The sequence below is a fragment of the Etheostoma spectabile genome, chromosome 8, assembly GCF_008692095.1.
Source record: "Etheostoma spectabile isolate EspeVRDwgs_2016 chromosome 8, UIUC_Espe_1.0, whole genome shotgun sequence".
NCBI lineage: Eukaryota > Metazoa > Chordata > Actinopteri > Perciformes > Percidae > Etheostoma > Etheostoma spectabile.
In genome coordinates, this window is record NC_045740.1 from 4,703,756 (window position 1) to 4,722,570 (window position 18,815).

The following is an 18,815-nucleotide window of genomic DNA, read 5'->3' on the forward strand; positions in this document are numbered from 1 at the left end:
AGAGAGAGAGAGAGAGAGAGAGAGAGTCAGACACCTGACTTTACATTATGCTAGTGATCAACTGAGAGTAAACATGGGCCTATATGAATATTCATTTTCCTACAGCGCACAATAAAATGCTAGTTAGCAAGATCTCAACAGGAAATTAGCAATTGATTGTTTACACATTTTGGGGTGAATTCAAAGATAATTAGATTGTTGTAATCAACTCACCATTGCACGCTCATCTAATGTTATTGCCTTCCTATAAGCACAGGAGCCTATGGGAGTAGTCTGAGCTGTTTGACTGAAGTGAGCTGCAGTGTTATCAGGAATCAGAGAAGCTGCCAGTTCTAACATAACATCCGCTGCATCAGAACAGCAGTTGGGGGGTATGACATGCTGTCATGATCAGTATATGGTGTGGGCGTACTTGTTTTTGAGAGTTAGAGAGATGATAATGGGTCATGGATTGGTTCACCAGCTACTGACTGACTGTACTGCAGATCCTTACCGAGAAGCATTGAGAGTCTGTAATTAAGCTGTAACTGTGAAGTGAGAAGGGCTTATGTTATGAGTTTACTGTGGTGGCTGATTGCCCATGTGCACGCTTTTGGTGACATGCAATTACTGTATTCTTTTAAAAATGTACAAAGTATTGGCATAATCCTCTATTCCAGTATATACAGTTTTAAGTATCAATTTACCAGTACAGTATATTGTGATGTATATCAGTAAACATTTGCTCTTGGGGGAATTATTGGAATTATTGGGTCTTACTCAAGCCCCGACAGCTGCTGCTAACATATCTTAGTCCGACCATTAATCACATATGTAATTACAATTTGGCACATCTAAACAAAATCAACAATTACCATCAACAGTCCTACCCAGTTAGCAAACAAGTTGTTATCTAAATGTTAGAAAAATAAAAGCACAAATTCCCGGGGAACTATGTTAGCATAATTTCAGTGAATGACGGACATTTCCTCTACAGCGTCGTCATTCATGCTAAACCACACTTACACCATACAAAGCCCCAACAATTCTAGTAATTCCCCCAAGAGCAAGTATTTAGTGTGACAGTGGAGAGGAAAAACTCCCTTTTAAGAAGAAATCTCGGACAGACCCAAGCTCTTGGTATTCGGTGTCTGACTGGGCCGGTTGGGGATGTTATGAATAGCAACAACAGTCACAATAAAAGATAATGGAACAGTGACTAGAAATACTAGTTTGTAGTGGTTCATGGCATAAAAGGGCATAGCAAGGCACTGCAGGGCGATACAGGGCACAGTAGAGCACAGCAGGATGTAACAGGGCATCGTAGGATGTGTAGCAGGACCACGGCGACAACTGCAACCATGATTTTGGTGCCTCCCGAAGCCAAGGAAACATGCTGGCCGAAAAAGAATTAGAAGAAGGTAAAATTGCTTAAAGATGTGTGTACACACGGTTTTACAAATCTGAAATTTTGGCTTACACCATTTTTGGCTTTTGGGCATACAAAAAACTACTTACTAAGGATCCTAAGCACAGTATTATAAATGAGACCCCAGTGTTATTTGTAGCGATGTCCTGTTAACTGCAGCCAACTGAAGTGGCCAACGCTTGTCACACCAACATTCTGTAGATGGATAACAGCTGAGACACTGTGCTGCTACATGCAGGCCACAGCCTAATGGGCAGAGCCGGCTGATCTGACCAAAATGGCAGGGGCTGTCTGTCAGGAGGACGACCCCAAACTCATGAATACACACACAAACAGTGAGGTGAGAGGATTCTGTGTTGACTTCCTTCCTGTTACGTTACAGAATCATTACATGCTAAATATACTAAATAAAAGACAACAGAAAGAGAAAGAAATGGGATTACTTTCAGGGGAAAAGGAGCATAAAGAGAGACTGGAAGTAGATGACAGTTGAGAAAATAAAGGTGTGAAGAAAGGGAGAGCACAGAGAAAGCTGTCATGGCAACAATCTAAAAAAGACAAAGCAACAGTTAATTACCACCTCCACCCACAGGTATGATGCATTCTGAATGGTGAAGGTGACAGGACATCTGCTACAAAACCTCAGCTAGTTATCACCTGCAGGTATTTCTGGAGCGTTGTGTGCCAAGAGACTAGCTCAGTCTTTTTTTTTTTTTTTTTTTTTTTTTTTACAGATTTGTGTACGTGGAAAATGTGAAAGTGTGAGGGAAATACCAAGCAATTTACTGCTCTAGCTATCAGAGATACAGCTTGGCGTGAGTTTTCTGCAGGATTTGTAAGAGACATTTTAGAGGTTAGTACTGTCATCCTTTCTGTATGTGGCTACGTTCTAAAATACATGCAGGATATAGATGCAGTATTCCCCTTAAGACTTCACAAACTAATAAAGTGATAAAGATGAGATCCCAGCTATTTTAATAATACATAATTGTAGCTCTATTTACCACCAAATGTATGTCATTATCACTCTCCTACTGAGTTGTTACTATATTGTTTCAAACCAGATGTGCTGTGATCCACTTACTAAGGCTCTAGCTATTAAGTCTGTTCTTTCAATCACAGTTTGTTGTGAGTAAAAGATCTTCATCAGACACTATTCAGACAAACTGCAGCTTCATCAAAGATGGTTGAGAGCTCGGGTATCATTACAACAGCCGGGATAAAAGGAGAATTGACCTGACTCCTTGAAGTGACCTAAAAGCTGGCAAAATGCAGACAAAGCAACTTCCAGCTGCCCCAAAAAAAATAAAGTAGGTTCAGGTTTTTACTCTGCAAAATGGGCTACAGGCTCAAAGAGGAAGATTTCCACATCTCTGACAAAATCACTACCAGACACTGCACAAAACAATCAGTCTCAACGGGCGTTAAAAAGGAAAGGTACAACTGCATTGCACATTTACTTTGTCTCAGGGAAGCACACTGGTGTTGTATGCTTAAAAATTTTTCTGTATGTGCCTGAAAAAACCTTGCCAAACAAATGTGGGGAATCATGAATGTGCAGTATACACATGGTTACAGACACACAAGTGTTACACAGTATAATCTGCCAAGTCTCACGGCAGTTTGTGAAATGGTGACCCTATTTTATCTATTGATTCTTGTACAGTGTATGTGTCAAACTCAAGGCCCGTGGGCCAAATCCGGCCCCTTGCAGATTATGATCCGGCCCCATATCACTTTAGGTCCACAATACATTTTGGCCCTCCTAGTTTTTGTTGCTTTTTCTGACGTTGTTGTCATAGTTTTTGACGATTTGTAACTTTTTTCCGACGTTGTCACTTTTGCCGACGTTTTTGTCACTTTTTCAAACGTTTTGGGTTCTTTTTTTCCATGATGGCTGACAAACTTTTTCCTGACTTCTTTAGGACTTTGTCGACCAAACTGAAAGTGAGAAGGCTATGTCACATATGCAATAATGCATTCAAAGATATTTCACTTTTTTAATTAAATAAAAGCATATCAATAAACAAAACATGTCTGGCCCTTGATTTGATTCTTATTTTCCAGCGTGGCCCTTAGTGAAGTTGAGTTTGACACCCGTGGTGTACAGGGACACAATTTTCTTGTTTCTTATGTGGTGGTGAGTACAAATTTTAAACTAATGTATTTTAAAGGGAAGAATCTTTTGTGATAACAGCACAATTATGGTAGCGAGCGGTAATGACAAGCCGGAAATCCATGTAAGGAGGTTGGTTGGGCTGGTGGATGGGTCAAACAACACAGGCCTTTCATCCCTAAAACCAGGGATTGTGTCCCACGTGTGGCAGTTCCTTTCCACATTCTTCTTCTCCTAACCACAACCGTCCCGTTGTTGTTGCCGTCTCCTGTGTGTGACCGGTCCTTTCCCTGTTGTTCTTTTCCTAACCTCAACCGTCCCGTTGTTGTCTGTAGCGTGTGGCGTTTCCTTTCCCGGTTGTTGCATCCCCCAGAAACCGTGGATCGTGTCCCGACGGCAGTTGTTGTCACCTTCTACTGCATGTGGCGTTTCATTTCCCCGTTGTTGTGTCCCACAGAGACCGCGGATCGTGTCCCGGCGGCCGTTGTCGTCCCCCAGAGCAGGCTGTTGGGTTGACATACCGTGATACTGTTTCAAGAACAGACATAAAAAGGCCCGTCTTACACACTTGTCACATTTGTAAGTGGCTCACTCACTTCAATTTCTGAAGCCAATGATGGAGTGTGATGAACTGTGACACACACTTCTGAAGAAAATTGATTCTGAGACTTATATATTTATTTCACTCTCAGGCTCATTTAAAATAAAGCTGTGGTCTGCACAGCTCCTCCCTCATTGAACCAGGCCTTTGCAAGACAACTGTTGCACTGCATTATTTTTTATGATATGTCACCTTGTAAGTAATGTCATAGTGGTCAGCATGAGAGAATGCATCATCAGTGCTGACTTAGAAAACCCTGCGTCAATGTTTTTTTCTCCCAGTACCAACATGGTAGCTGATATTGCTGTTTTTAAGGAACAAGGTAAAAAACATAGTTATTTGTGATTAGTAAACACTACCCATTGCTTCAGTTGATTAAGCAGATATGTTTGTTATTTTTGCGGCTTTATCAGCTCACAATGTAACTGGGAAGTTCCAATATAGCGCTTTTCTAGTCTTAACAACTACTCAATGCGCTTTTACATAGTACAGGAACCATTCACCATTCACACATAATTATACACTGTGGCCGAGGCTGTCGTAGAAGGTGCCACTTGCTCATCAGATAAACACTCACACATATTTACACTCCCAAATCTCATTTGATGAATAATTTGTTGTTTTTTGATGATTAGGATGGTGACAGTGATGATGATGACAATGGGGGGTTATAGTTGTGAAGTTTTGTTTGTTTATGACGATATTTTGTTTTGTTTGCTCACACTGACACAGTTGGCTGTGTGCTCTTTTACATACAAGTTTCGAATTGCACTTTACCTATGTTGTATTTATATTAACCATCTTTTAATTTAAGTTGGTGATGCTGTTTTTATAATAATGTCCAAAAATTCAGTACTTTATGTTATTATATACTGTATACTGCTGCATAAAAATCTACAATGGGAAGGTTATCCTGGAGATCACCGTTGTTTCCCCAAAGTCTGCAACATTCAGTGTCTATTCTTACACTCATTTGTGCTCACTAGGAATGAATGTCATTTCTAACAAGTTGAACAATGAAATGCAAGGCTACTATTACTAATGGATGTCCATTGAGAAAACGACACCCAATTGTTCCCACTTAACAAATCTGACTACCTCTCCCCTACCACCATTTATCTTAAAGGTTGTCTAGTTCAGAGCTGTGCAGAGGAACGATGAAAGAAGAATCCACAGCATAGCCCTCACTTGGGGAAACAATATCTTCTAAGCAAAGAAACTGAGCTTCAGCTACAGACACCAGTTACACTCTGGGGATGAGAAATCCGGGAAAGAGTAGACTGTATCGACGCCCTTGCTTGTTATCTGATTCTTACCGCTGCTATTATTATTATTATCAAACAAACAAGTTACAAACAACCTATTTCTAGAGCATCTGGGTTTTGGTCAGAAGAAAAGATTTCAGTGGTCAGTGACAGATTTGTTTTGGGATGATGATATCACTGCTGTTTTTGAAAGACACATAAAATACCCTGACCTCTTCTCACCTAATAAAGGCACATAAATCCATGCATCTGTGAACACATGGCTTTTGAATGGATAAGAACCCAAACACAAGCAGTTTCCTCCCAGCAGATGGAGCGATATGTCTGGATTTCCACACTTACAATAGGTGATGATCTAACTATCAGCTAAGTGGTGGCACTTTATAACCTCTCCGGTTTAAGACAGTTAAGCATTTGTTGTGTACAGGCAGAGTCCAGAGAAAACAGCTCTCCTTAGAATTGCAGAGGAAGTCTCCCCAGATGGTTGTACTTCAGTAGTTATTCTTTAGATACTGATGCAGTTTCCTCATAGTTTAATATTTTAAAACTAGATCTAAATATGAGGACAAAAAGTAGATTTCCATGTCTGCAGGTAAGTTTAAATCCACACTCTTTAAATCTCCTGAGCAAAAAAACTCAAAGAACAAATTCGTCACTCCCTGTTTTCAGGAGCTTTAACGTCGAGCTGCAAGTTGCTCCTCAGAGACTAAAGATCCGTTCAAACTGTTACACTGCATTAAAAAAAACAGGCCTTGTAGAACATTCTCTAAATAATATCATGATCAGCTGGAAATATTTCTTACTTTATTCTCTATTAAAACAACATGGAACTAACTAAAATTAGTGTTTGAATAAATACTCAGACTTCTGCTATGTTACAAATAAGGCTGTCACAATTATGTATGAATCAATTGTCATACAAATTTTTACAAAAAAAGCAAAGAGCCAAATACATAGTCTGTTAAATGTGTGTTAACAATCTTATGAAATAATCTGTATATGATTTAAATCTTTTGGGTATCAGCTGATATAAAAGTCACGTAGCTGGCTAGGGCTGAACGATAAATCAAAAATTTAGCGACATCGAAATTCTGAAGCTGTTTTCATCGTACTTTTCTTAATGACGATAATTTCTCCTTAAAAACATTCTACCGAATGCGGCGGCGAGCCCACACAAACACACACACACGCACACACCAGATACTACCTTATGTTTCCTGATAGCTAGCGTTTAACTCAGGCTAATTAAGTAGGTAGTATAAGTGGCAATTTTTGGCAGCCAGCCTTCCAAAAGAATGCACATTGAAATATGTTAACCGATCATTAACCGTTGACTGAAATGCAGGAAACGGAATCTCAGTTCATCTGTCCGGGAGGCTCTAAAATACTTGTAAATGTGTTGATGTTTTGTGCATTGTCGGACACATACAGCCACTTTCCTGAAACCGCTTGTGGGACTGACACAAGTCCATGGCAGCCCGCGATGTGTATGTTAGAGTCTGTCTCCAGTGTATGTTGCTAAAACAGTCTCAAAAGCATTTGCAACTTGTAAAACACAATGCACAAATAAATGCAAATGCATATCTATGTTCGTGCATCAAATTTTTAACTCATATTTCATCATTTGTAAATGAACTTAGTATTTTTCAATGCAAATATATTTGTAAATCTCCTGTTTGTATAGGTACTTTTGAGACCGTTTTTCCACACCGTCACAGACAATTTGTGTCTCAAGTGACGATCCCAGCGCTCTCCAGTAGATGCCGGTAACGTAACACTTGTGGATGCCAACCACTGTAAAACTACATGAAGCAACCACTGTCAATTCAATTCAATTTTATTTACAGTATCAATTCATAACAAGAGACTTCTCGAGACACTTTACAGATAGAGTAGGTCTAGACCACACCCTATGATTCACGGATTCATTCATTTAAGGTTGTCAGCTGTGTGTCTGCCTGGCATTCTCTTAATAACTGGTTCAAAGTTAGGACTAACAAGTTAATTAGCAGTTAAGAAATAGGTTGTATAGCCTATTTAAATGTGTATCATGCAAATGTTTTTAACTTTATACAAAAAATAAAAAAAGACGCAGTATCCGTAGTCAAATCCCAATTTTTTTAAATTATTGTTTGTTTATCGTTATCGAGGTAAAATGTGCAATTAATTGTGCAGCTCTGTAGCTGACCTCGTCACAATAATTTCAATTAATGAGGAAGCCCACCAAGTGGCAGTGTGATGAAGCCACTGGTGAGTCCTGACTGTGCCACTCAACACACTGTTAATTCTGGTGGCTGTGGTGTGCCAAAATGCCTTGCCATGGAGGTTCACAGTCACATGGTGGCAAGTTACACATGTTTTATTTTGTCCTGTATGCAACTGTACAAACTGTGCAGCACCATCTTGTGAAGTTTTTGTTATCTTCTTTAAATGAGACTCATTAATCTTCTTTTTTTTTTTTTCACTGCATAGGACAGAATTTGTGCATTCTGACTGCACTGAATGTTGAGTAGAATGTGTCATGTGTAATTAAAGCAGCACAGCTCCAGTTGCCTGAGGCATGTTTCAGAAAGCAGGTTTGGTAAAAACTGAGTTTGTTTACCCTGAGATGAGGAAAACGCTAGGTTTTCTGTCTCAGAAAGGGAGGTTAATCAAACCTGAGAGAGGGGCAACTCCAGTTTTAGAAAGAAAGGTAACTGTTAGAAAAAATATTTCCAAAAGACATCAAAGAATCACTGGAACCACTTTAGTCCAGTAATATTGGATCCCGTCATCCTTCCTCCCCACCAGCGGAATCCCGGCCTCTTTGACTCCCCCTCCCCGTGCACGGTTTTCAGGTTCCAAACCTGGGAGGAGGAAGGGATGTTGGGATCCAGCTCGAAGGACCAAGCTGTTGGAAAAAAAATTACCAAAAGACGACAAAGTCTCCACTTTATACATTGAAACACCTCCCATCTCCATGGTCGCAATGCCCTAAACAGTTGCGCCATCTCAAAGGCAATTAAAAACTCAAGATGGATAAGCAACAGGAAGAAAGGGGAGAAACCTGGCCTTTAGTGTTTGAAGATAGCTGGGAAGGTTTGTGACCCTGGAACAAAGATGGCTATTAGAACACACAAAAGTAAGAGACGTTTAGTTAACAGTTACATTTTTCCAACAGTAACTTTAGTTACTATGGTAACTGACTATGACTATGGTATGGGAGATGATATTGAGGCCCTGACTATAGATGTATTTTCATCTCCAGCTAACTTACCTGTTTGAGCACTATCGTTTTTTCTTCCTAGTCTATCAGTTATGTAGCCTACATAACCTTGTCTGTCCCCAAATCACTAAAGTCCCTGGAGACAAAACAGTAAGAGACATTAAACAGATGTTCCACGGTGTTGCAGGTGAATGATGTAAACCCTTTGATATAAAAGATTATGAATTATAATTCTGTTAATGATGGTGCTCCAGTCTCAGAATGGCATTAGTAGGCCTAGGACGTTTTTTATCCGAAGGATTGCACCTAAATAGATTATAGGTTCAATACTGTTTCGCCAGTAATATTATACTAATGATTAAATATGAAAATAATACACTATATTGGAACTCAAACGTTAATTCTTGCAGCAATTTTTTCCCACGCAAATTCTTTCTCTTTTGCAGCAGCCACTGTGTTGCTTTTTGAATGAAATACATGTTCAAACTCACTGTAAGTGCACTTGAGTAATTTCGCCGACTGGTTTGTTTGTGGTTGTTTTCATGTTGAATTGTAGTGTGGCTCCATTCATGCTGCCTTTTTATAGTGATGGTGCACACGCTTAACTCTGAGTCAACCTACCCGGAGTAGATTGAACCAACTCAAATCAGCTGTTCTGTAACCTAAAACTCCCAAATTTCCCATCTCAGGGTAAATCAACTCAGAGGTTAGATTAAATACTGACTGTGGCAATATCAACCTGCAATATTGTTGACAAAAAAGCTGCACTAAAATGAAGGTAAATAAAAACTCTTTGTTTTCATTTAATTTTGCTGACTTCATGATTAAGAGTAATTCCAAGGTTTCAACAAAGATTTTTTGGATTTTTGACAGTGAGCTAGAGCTAATTAGATGCATGTTTCTTGGTAAATTGATGTTTTTTTTTTTTTTTTTACTTCTACCCAAACTTGGGAAAGCAATAAAAAGAAAAACACTGGGCTCTTTCTAAAAAACATTAGGACCCCACACAGTACCCCATCAATAGTTATTACCAATCATATTCCACTCTTGCAAAGTCCAGAAGAGGGCCACTGGAATGCTATTTTTACTTTTAATACAGACTTTTTACCTAAAAAAATAACTTTGTTTAATCTCCTAAAAGCTTAATGTCCTTAACCTCAGAACCTCTTTACACCCGACACGTAGTTAAATACTATCAAACCATTTCCCAGCATCAGTAGAAATAGCTACTTTAAGATGGATGTTGTTTTAGCCCATCTATTGGATTATCTTAATGATTAGCCTATACAGGTGGTCTATTTCTCCCTTCAATGCACTGCCAATTGCTTTTTCTTCTCTGCGCCTATGTTGACCAGCAGGATTCATGGTATGTTGTAGCCCTCTTTCCGTGTCTCTTCCCCCACCAAGCTACATGCAGCGAGGGTTATTAATGAGAAGTGTGAAGCAATGCATCACCACAGAGCCAAGATGGAGGTGTGGGATTGTAATGGGTTGCAGCAATACTACGCTGAGCCCAGAATTAATGACAACAACATCCTCAAACCTGGGGCACAGTAGGAGGACCATAATACATGGTTTGCTCCATGAAAAATAAGGCAACAAGAAGCTGCCTCCAGTACATCTGGGTCCTAAAGGACTAACACTATGTGCATCCATGTGCAATGAAAAATTAAATCTTATTGGAAAGATTGGGGACTGTAAGTTATTTACATTACTATAGATGGCAGTTTTATAACCGTGAGCCCAAAGAAATACAAATATCATTAAGTACCCAATAGCCCTGATTAGGTGAACAGAGTTTAGACAGCGTTCACAGAGATGAAGAAATGGCTGGGGTCAGTAAGATAACCAGGAATTAGGGACACCTATGGTCAACAGAAGAAAAAGTTTATTAACGAGCACAGCATAAACAGCTCAGCAGACAACTTAGATGCAGCTTATGGTGAATTTATATCCATACTTGAGGCTGCAGTTTAGCACAGGATCTGTGCATACATTTGCACGTGTTAAGATGGATGGAGCTCCATCAACATCCTCTTATGTGCTCTGTCCTTACCCATGGTGATAATGAATCATTTCACAGTTTGACAGGAAAGAAAATCATCAACTGTGGATTCTGAAAGTGAAATTTAGAAAATACATACCCAGTCTGAGAACATAAGGCTAAAATTTTCCATGATGATTCACTGCACAGGATATTCATTGACAGAGTTTGGCAAGTAGATTTTAAAATGTACTTGATTACGTTTTGAGTAAAGTATTATATTTTGCTACATTACAAATCCTATCCGTCGAGTAAAATATGAGTCAAATGAGTGAGATGTGAGTTGTTCATGCAGTTTACAGTTAACATGTCATACTGAAATTTGTGAAATCCATGAAATAAACTTTTCTCATTACAAACAATAACAGAAGATGGAAATGATTTCAACAACGTTTTGGCTATCTATGATTGTTTGAATGCTAACGTCGGCTCAAAATGCCGTGACGCGGTGAACTAACTTCATTAAGTAAGTCCATTTTTACTGTATTGACATTGAAGTCTCTCGTTAGTATCTTGTAGGCAACTCACATCTGCACTCGACTCACATCGGGCTGTGACACTGGGCATTCTTTTTTTTGTGCGAACCATTTGGTACAAACGTTTGCAGCTTCTTCTTCTCTGGTTGCAAGTCGCAATTAAAAAGAAGTAGAAGAAGAACATATCGCTGTGTAAAAGGATTATAATTTGAATCACCACTATTATACTAAACACACAGAGAAATACAACTTTACTGATGCAGAGCGGGTACGGACATCTGAAGCTTTGCTAGTTAAGCTGCAAAAGCAAGACGGCATCCAGGGATGCAGCAGTCCAGACCAGCTTTGTGATATTTCACAAAATCGCCAAAAACAGTAAGCCATTTTCTGAAGGGGCGTTTATTAAACAGTGTTTGGTGGACTTTGGTGGTGCAAATATGCCTAGAGAAAAAAGCGACATTTAAGAAAGTGACACCGCCTGACATAAAATTAATATTGAAAAGAATTGGGTTTGTATTTGTAGTTTAATTACTCACCCCTTCCATAGTACAATGTATGTAGGAGACTGGATAAATTAAATCACATACATCTAATTAGCTCACACGGGCTACTTAAGTGTGTAGAAGCTAGCTGCTAGTCTGGGCTGTGAACATTAGGGTCTAACCCATTTAAGGAGTCGAAACACGTGATTTGGCCTTGATTTGCATTATAACTGTTGTTTATGGTACTTTCACTTTCAATTGATTGTTGGGAAACATTTTTTACGGGGTGGTCTGAACTAAAATTGTCCATTATTCTTCTTTCTTGTCACGTGTGACATGTGTTATGTTGTAGATACATTTGTATACATTTGTATGGATGTTTATAGATTTGCATAGATTTTTTCTTCAATTAAAAACAAAATAGTTTTGGATATAAGACCCCTTGTCCTATTTTCACTACATGGGAGAGATACTCCCACCCCATTTTACAGTTTGTCAAATGTAACTTAGTAACTTTTACTTAAAGTACATTTTAAAAGAACTACTTATTAATTTTACTTGAGTAATTTTTCAGATAGGTATTTTTACTTGTACTTGAGTAATATTTCATCAAAGTATTGGTACTTTTACTTGAGTACAATATTTTAATACTTTTCCCACCTCCGCCTATATGTACATGTTTCATCCAGTAAATTCTAATTAAATTTAGACTTAGGGGGTCGGGAGAGGTATGGAATGAAACTGAGAAGGTAGACTATCTCAGTCCAATTGGTAACATGTTAATGTACATTAAGAAATAGTTGCTGGGGTGCAAGCTTTAAATATACCCAAAAGCAATACCAAAATCTTTGATATGCATTTGTTAATAAAATATAAAAACAGAAATCTGCCTTTGTACTGTATATTATTATATTTTTAATGTAACCGTCTGGCTCTAGTTGTTACTAAGCATGATGAGATTAAATGACTCTCTGTGGGATTGAGATCATTGCTTTTTGGATTAATGCATGTACCTTTTTAAAGATAAATCATTACAGTTTTTACACAGGCTTTATTACGACCAGTATTCCTAATTCAGGCCGAAAGATTTTGCAGAGAATTTTGCCGATCAGTGAAATACAGCTGCATCATGTTTGCAGAGAAAAATATAGTCCTGTGGTTGAAAGTGATGCAAGTGAAAACAAACCCTTACCATGAGCCTAAAAGGAAGGGAATTAAATGGAAATGTTATCTAAAGAGCAACATGTCATGTATCAAAGACAGGTGGCGGACCCGACTTCTACACCATAGGTAATGCAATTAAAGCTGCATCAAACACAAAAGCATCAAATCCTTGCATCCAGCTCAAATCCCACTTTGGGATGCAGGTGCCAGGAAATGCTGAGTCATGGGACCAATAACAGGTTCTGCTCCCAGAGAATCTCATTCACTAATGGTTGACCCGTGTGACATTTCTACCATGAACACTTCACTCAAAGATGTCTCAAAGGTTATTTTAAGTACAAGTCAAAGCAGTACAAAAAAAATAAAAAGTGCATAACTCCCCTATGTTGTTTGTATTTACGCTGTCGTCCATTTCCACAGTGCATGGAAGCAGAGGGCAACAAAGAAACTTTGTCTGTGTGCAAAAGAGGCCAATAGTCTTTTCTCAGACAGGGAGCCCAACACACGATTAGGCAGAAACTGAAGGTCATGTTTTCTTATCAAAACAACTCTTAAAGACACTTCAACATTTCATCACAGATACATTTTACTTACATCTTGAAACATGTATATAATAATGTGGTTTGACACACATCTATCTTTAATGAATGGTAGTTGTCTTGTCGGTTTGGTGAATGAGTAAAAGCAGTTTTCAGCATTTAATGTTTGCATATCTAGATTATCTCTTAATTTAAATAACTATGTTGCTGTGAGGCTGCCTTCAAAAAATTCTGCCAAATAAGGATAGTTCATGACAATTTATGAAAATTACCTAGCTTGAAGGACAATTCCGATTGATTTCAACACGTAGCTCTGTTGTTTGTAAATTTGGAGTGCTGTCAGTAGCAAGAAAAACAAAAACAATCGGTGCTGTCTACATCGTGTTAGCACCCAACGGGCTTAAACAGGTCAAGTTTTAAAAATGTTCAGCCTCTAAAGACGTTCAAAATGTCATTAAAAGTGCCTACCCACGTGCAGTGATTCCTTCCAAGGGAACACAGCGAATCTGACAGAAAAGCTCTCCTGGCTCCACTGTGGTGTCAGGTTACAGCCTGTTTCTACACAGTCAATACTAAGGGCATGACAACGGCAAATCGTTTTGGAATATTGGATTGTATGAGTTTGACAATCGACTAGTGTGGACTTCACCAGAAAACAGGAAATAAACAGAGGTGTGGATAAACTCAACTTTTATTCCTTTCTGCATGCCATTCACATTGCCTAAATGTGTGTATAAATTGAGTTGAATAATTACTTAAAATGTGCCTACCTTCTAAATCTAGATAGCTTAAGTAAATTCATTGTCTCTGTAATTACGTTATAAAAAATCCTGTCCTAATCTAATCTGAAAAAAAATGCTGCTCTCAGGTTTGTGTTTCTCATATTCAGATCTGTGTCACATACGTAATGTAAACTGGGACACCTTTGTCTGTTGTGTGGATTTGGGAGTTGGTAGTGCTCAGAGATGCAAAGAACAAAAGTTTAGTTTGTGATGTAGTTTTTTGTTAGACTCATATTATAAAATTATAATGCAGCACAGTACTAGAAATGTCAAAAGTTGCCCCGTCAGGCCAGCAGCTCTTCTATGTGCTGGAGCGCCTCACTCTGCATACCAGTAACCCTACAGTGCTTTCTGTCACAACTACAAATAACATCCCCAAGGGTTTTGGCAGCATAGCAAGGATTTAAATTTAATTCATACATGATGAGTTTTGAACTCAGCTCAAAATCAGTCCGCCACTTGAAGGCAAGATTGTTTTACTTGTCATGTACCTTACATTTACCCAAATTAGGGATGTAAATAAAAATAAGGTAGCAAATACACTGTCCAAATAATCACTCACAACTTTAAAATGAGATCGATTAAGAGACAACACAGCTAAGATCAGGTGAATAGACACACCATAACTAACTATATTAACAAATTAAGTAGATTCACTATGCAGTGGACCTAAAACAGTTTTGGAAAACAACTGGTTTGTGTGCATCCAGACTGAAGTGTCTGAGAAGTATCTATTCAGTAATCTGAAAGGCAGTGGAGCATCTGTACAGGGCCATAGCAGACTCCTCCAGGAGCATGGGCAGAATGCTAATGCTGCAAGGCTCACCTCCTTCCTCTCCCCTCTCTGAAACATGCAAGGGCAATGCCGCTTAATCATGGATTCACCTCCTCCTCCTTCATCCTCACCTCCCTCTAACACACACACACACACACACACACACACACACACACACACACACACACACACACACACACACACACACACACACACACACACACACACACACAGCCCACCTCTCTGCTTTTTCTGTTTTCTCCCTCTCACAATCACGCCCTCCCACCTGGCACACATATTAAAGAGACCTGTTGAACACTGACTGTAAAATTTACATTTCACTTAACCTAAAATCTGGAGATTTTTCATAATCACTGTAATCAGATCGGCCACTAATAAACTAAGTCCCTGAACTACAACAGAATTACGCACATTTACATGCACATAATCTCACAAAAACCACCCACTCCATACACGACAAACACACACACACACACACACACACACACACACACACACACACACACACACACACACACACACACACACCCAACTTTTTTTTTGCTTCACTTCTGAGCAAAATGAGTGGGACAGATGTACAGAAGCACACAGTAAATTCTATTTCAAAAACCATTTTAGGAGAAACAAAATGATCAGACACACATAATGGACAAAGATTGGTGAAGAAAATGGGGTCTTTCAGATATTCAAAGCATTTTCTTAATTTCTGCAAAACAGAGTTACACAATAAAATGCAAATGCCAGGAGCCCAAATGACAGAGTGGTGTGAATAGGAGGTGACATATGAGCAATGTCATTATAATATCTCATTTTAATCATAATTAAAAGATGTTACAGAGGGAGATAAATAGCCCTGTACCACACAAGAGAGCGGGCAATTAGCTGTATTTACGCTGAGATTAAGTGACACCATGAGGACATTGTGCACACTGATGCAAAAACTCAGGAATGTAATTAAACCTTTATACTACTTTGTTATAGCCCTAGAAATGTGTACAGAATAATTTTTGGTAATATCATTTGAGGAACAATGTGAAGAGTAATGTGCGGCATAAATTAATTAATAAAGTCTCACACCAATGCTAAGGATTGGTATGGGGGCTGACCAGACATATTTTAAAGGACTGGAATCAGCTGAAATAAAGCTGTTCAAATGCGGATCCTTTCGTCACTGTTTTGTTCTCCTAAGCTTGCTAGTGTTGCAGTGCTTCTCTGCTTTATTACAGTGAGTTCCATGAGTAACTTGAATTAATCAAAATCAAACTTTTAGCAGTTTGGCCAGTGTCTGTACTCAGCCAAAGATGACAGTTGAGGGAAATCCCTCCACTAACAGTAAAAGTAGTGTTTTTGTAGTTCCAACAACAAATACAGCTAAGTGATATATGTTCTCTCTAGCTGATTGTGTCACATCAATTTTAGGAGTTGAAACCTGACAGATAAACTGTTAAATCATTAATTTAAGCACATCAACATAAAAGAGACCTATTCTATACCGTTTCAGATTCATACTTGTATTTTATGTTTCTACTACAACATGTTTACATGCTTTAATGTTCAAAAAACACTTTACATTTCTCATTCTGCCCATGGCTGCCTGAGACGCTTTGTTGGAGTGCCTGTCTCTTTAAACCCCCTATCGTAAAAGCCCAGTCTGTTCTGATTTGTCTGCGTTTCCAGAGCTCGGAAATCTCTGCATCTATGCCCTGCAGTTGCTGTCTCTGTACGGTCCGTTGCAAGTGGAGACTGACTGCAATGGAGTATATAGCAAGACTTTATACTGTAAAAATTCACCACTAAAGACTTCTAAACCAAGAACTTCACAACCGGTCATTTTCCTTCAGGAAAATGCAGCAAACATTTGGGAGAAATTAACAATATTGACAGCTAAGATCACAGCTTTTCCTAACATTAGCATGTAGCTACATGGCAGGGCATGTAACATTAACAATGCCTGCTTGTAGCAAATGACCATGTGTCCAAAACACACATTTGACATCATATGAACCAAGAGTAGAAAAAAACTGTTGAAACCGGATAATTCAGAACAGTGGGAAATCTGAGGTTTTGGCTCACAGGGATTTCTTTTAAACATGTTCACCTCATTACTTGACACTTTGGGCCCGTAATATGAACAGCAGTATTGTCACTTATATATATATATATATATATATATATATATATATATATATATATATATGTAACCTTTAAAGGTATTCTGATGTTGGGTGATGTTACTTCTAGTTGACGTTCAAAGCATTTTCAAACAAAACGGGACTAGCTTGCCCCTCCCTCCTCCTCATCCCATTCCATCCGCCTCCCTTCTGTGCTTCCACGCACTAAACCCCCCAACCCCCACTCCCAAATCCTTTTCGTCGGTTATTGGCTGGAACGGTGGAACACTTTGTGTATGCTTCTTGGTGCAGGTGGGCACAGTTTGTTTTGTTGCCATTTGCAGACCCTGGGCTGTCTACAGAGACCACGTTTTTTACGGTGTGTTCTGGGGACATGCAGCTTGTGGATAGTGCGGAGATGTTTGCTGTATGTGATAACAAATGTTGTTTGGTAGACAGTGGCTTGTGAAAAATAAGGTATGCCAAAATCAGTAGGCTGTACCTGTCATTCCAATGTGGCAAATACATACTGTATCAACAGTTAGATTATTGCAGTTAAATTTTTTACAGTAATAATGTATAATATTAATAATCAAATCGCAACACAGTAAACAATGTGGTGCACTACCTGCTGTCAATATTGTAGGCTTGTCTAATCCAGCCCAGTCTCATGGCAGTTTGTGAAATAGTCACATTATTTATCTATTGATTTGTGTACAAGTCACGTTACTGTTATTATTTCTGTAATGTAGTTGAATGGGAAGCCTATTTTGTGATCACAGAACGATTACGGTAGCAAGTAGTATTGAAAGCCAAAAATCTGCGCAAGGATGTTGGTCAGGGTGGTGGATGGATTAAACAACACAGGACTTTTCAATTCAATTCAATTCAATTTTATTTACAGTATCAATTCATAACAAGAGTTATCTCAAGACACTGTACAGATAGACCACACTCCAGAATTTACAAGGACCCAACAGTTCTAGTAGTCTCCTCCAGAGCAAGCAACAGTGCGACAGTGGCGAGGAAAAACTTCCTTTTAGGCAGAAACCTCGGTCAGACCCAGGCTCTTGGTAGGTGGTGTCTGACGGGCCGGTTGGCGGTTGTCGGTTTTCGTGTCCGACATTTTGGAGTTACTTTCTGCGTTATTCTCTTCCTAACCGCAAATGTGTCCTGCGTGTGGCGGTGCCTTTCCCCCGTTGTTGCATGCCACAGAGGCCGCGGATCATGTCCCTGCGCCCGGGGATCACGTCCTGTTGTTGTCGCTGGCGTGTGGTGTTTAATTTCCCCGCCGTTGCGTCCCCCAGAGACCACTGATAGTGTCCCGATGTGAGTTGTCGTCACTGTTCCGCGTGGCGTTTCATTTCCCCATTGTTGCGTCCCCCAGAGCAGCCCATTGTCATGGCAGTTCGTGAAATGTTCACGTTCAAAAATCGTGACCGGTACACGAATCAACAAATCAAAATAACGCGACCATTTTACAAACTGGCATGAGACCGGGTTGTTACATCATACCAGCCAACTACTAGCTTCACATACACAGAAAAAAAGGCAGCAGTCAGATCAGCAGCATGATCAATAGCCCCTTTATTGCTTTACCAGCATGAGAGCGAGAGTCCATGTTTAGGCACTAATGCACTCACCACTCTGATCGATACAGAGTGCTGCTGATTTGAATAAAGGAGACAACACTTTTATTTTATGTTTTTTGCAGCAATGTGACTTTGCTTTAAGTGAACATTGTCGGGACATCAGTATTCAGCCACACAAATGTTTGGCTGAGATTAGACAATAAAAATGTGAGAATTATTAGAAAGATATAGCAA

General features: G+C 39.2%; 2 long non-coding RNA genes across 2 annotated transcripts in view; one reads left to right on the plus strand and one right to left on the minus strand.

The window, feature by feature from the left end:
- Nucleotides 1-12,100, plus strand: part of LOC116694669 (uncharacterized) — a 16,819-nt gene extending 4,719 nt beyond the window's left edge. Inside the window, exons 2-3 of the long non-coding RNA XR_004333246.1 lie at nt 3,178-3,182; nt 12,089-12,100. This is a non-coding gene — a long non-coding RNA (uncharacterized LOC116694669). The remainder of the gene's footprint in view (nt 1-3,177; nt 3,183-12,088) is intronic.
- Nucleotides 11,996-18,815, minus strand: part of LOC116694668 (uncharacterized) — an 11,878-nt gene continuing 5,058 nt past the window's right edge. The window contains exon 3 of the long non-coding RNA XR_004333245.1: nt 11,996-12,069. This is a non-coding gene — a long non-coding RNA (uncharacterized LOC116694668). The remainder of the gene's footprint in view (nt 12,070-18,815) is intronic.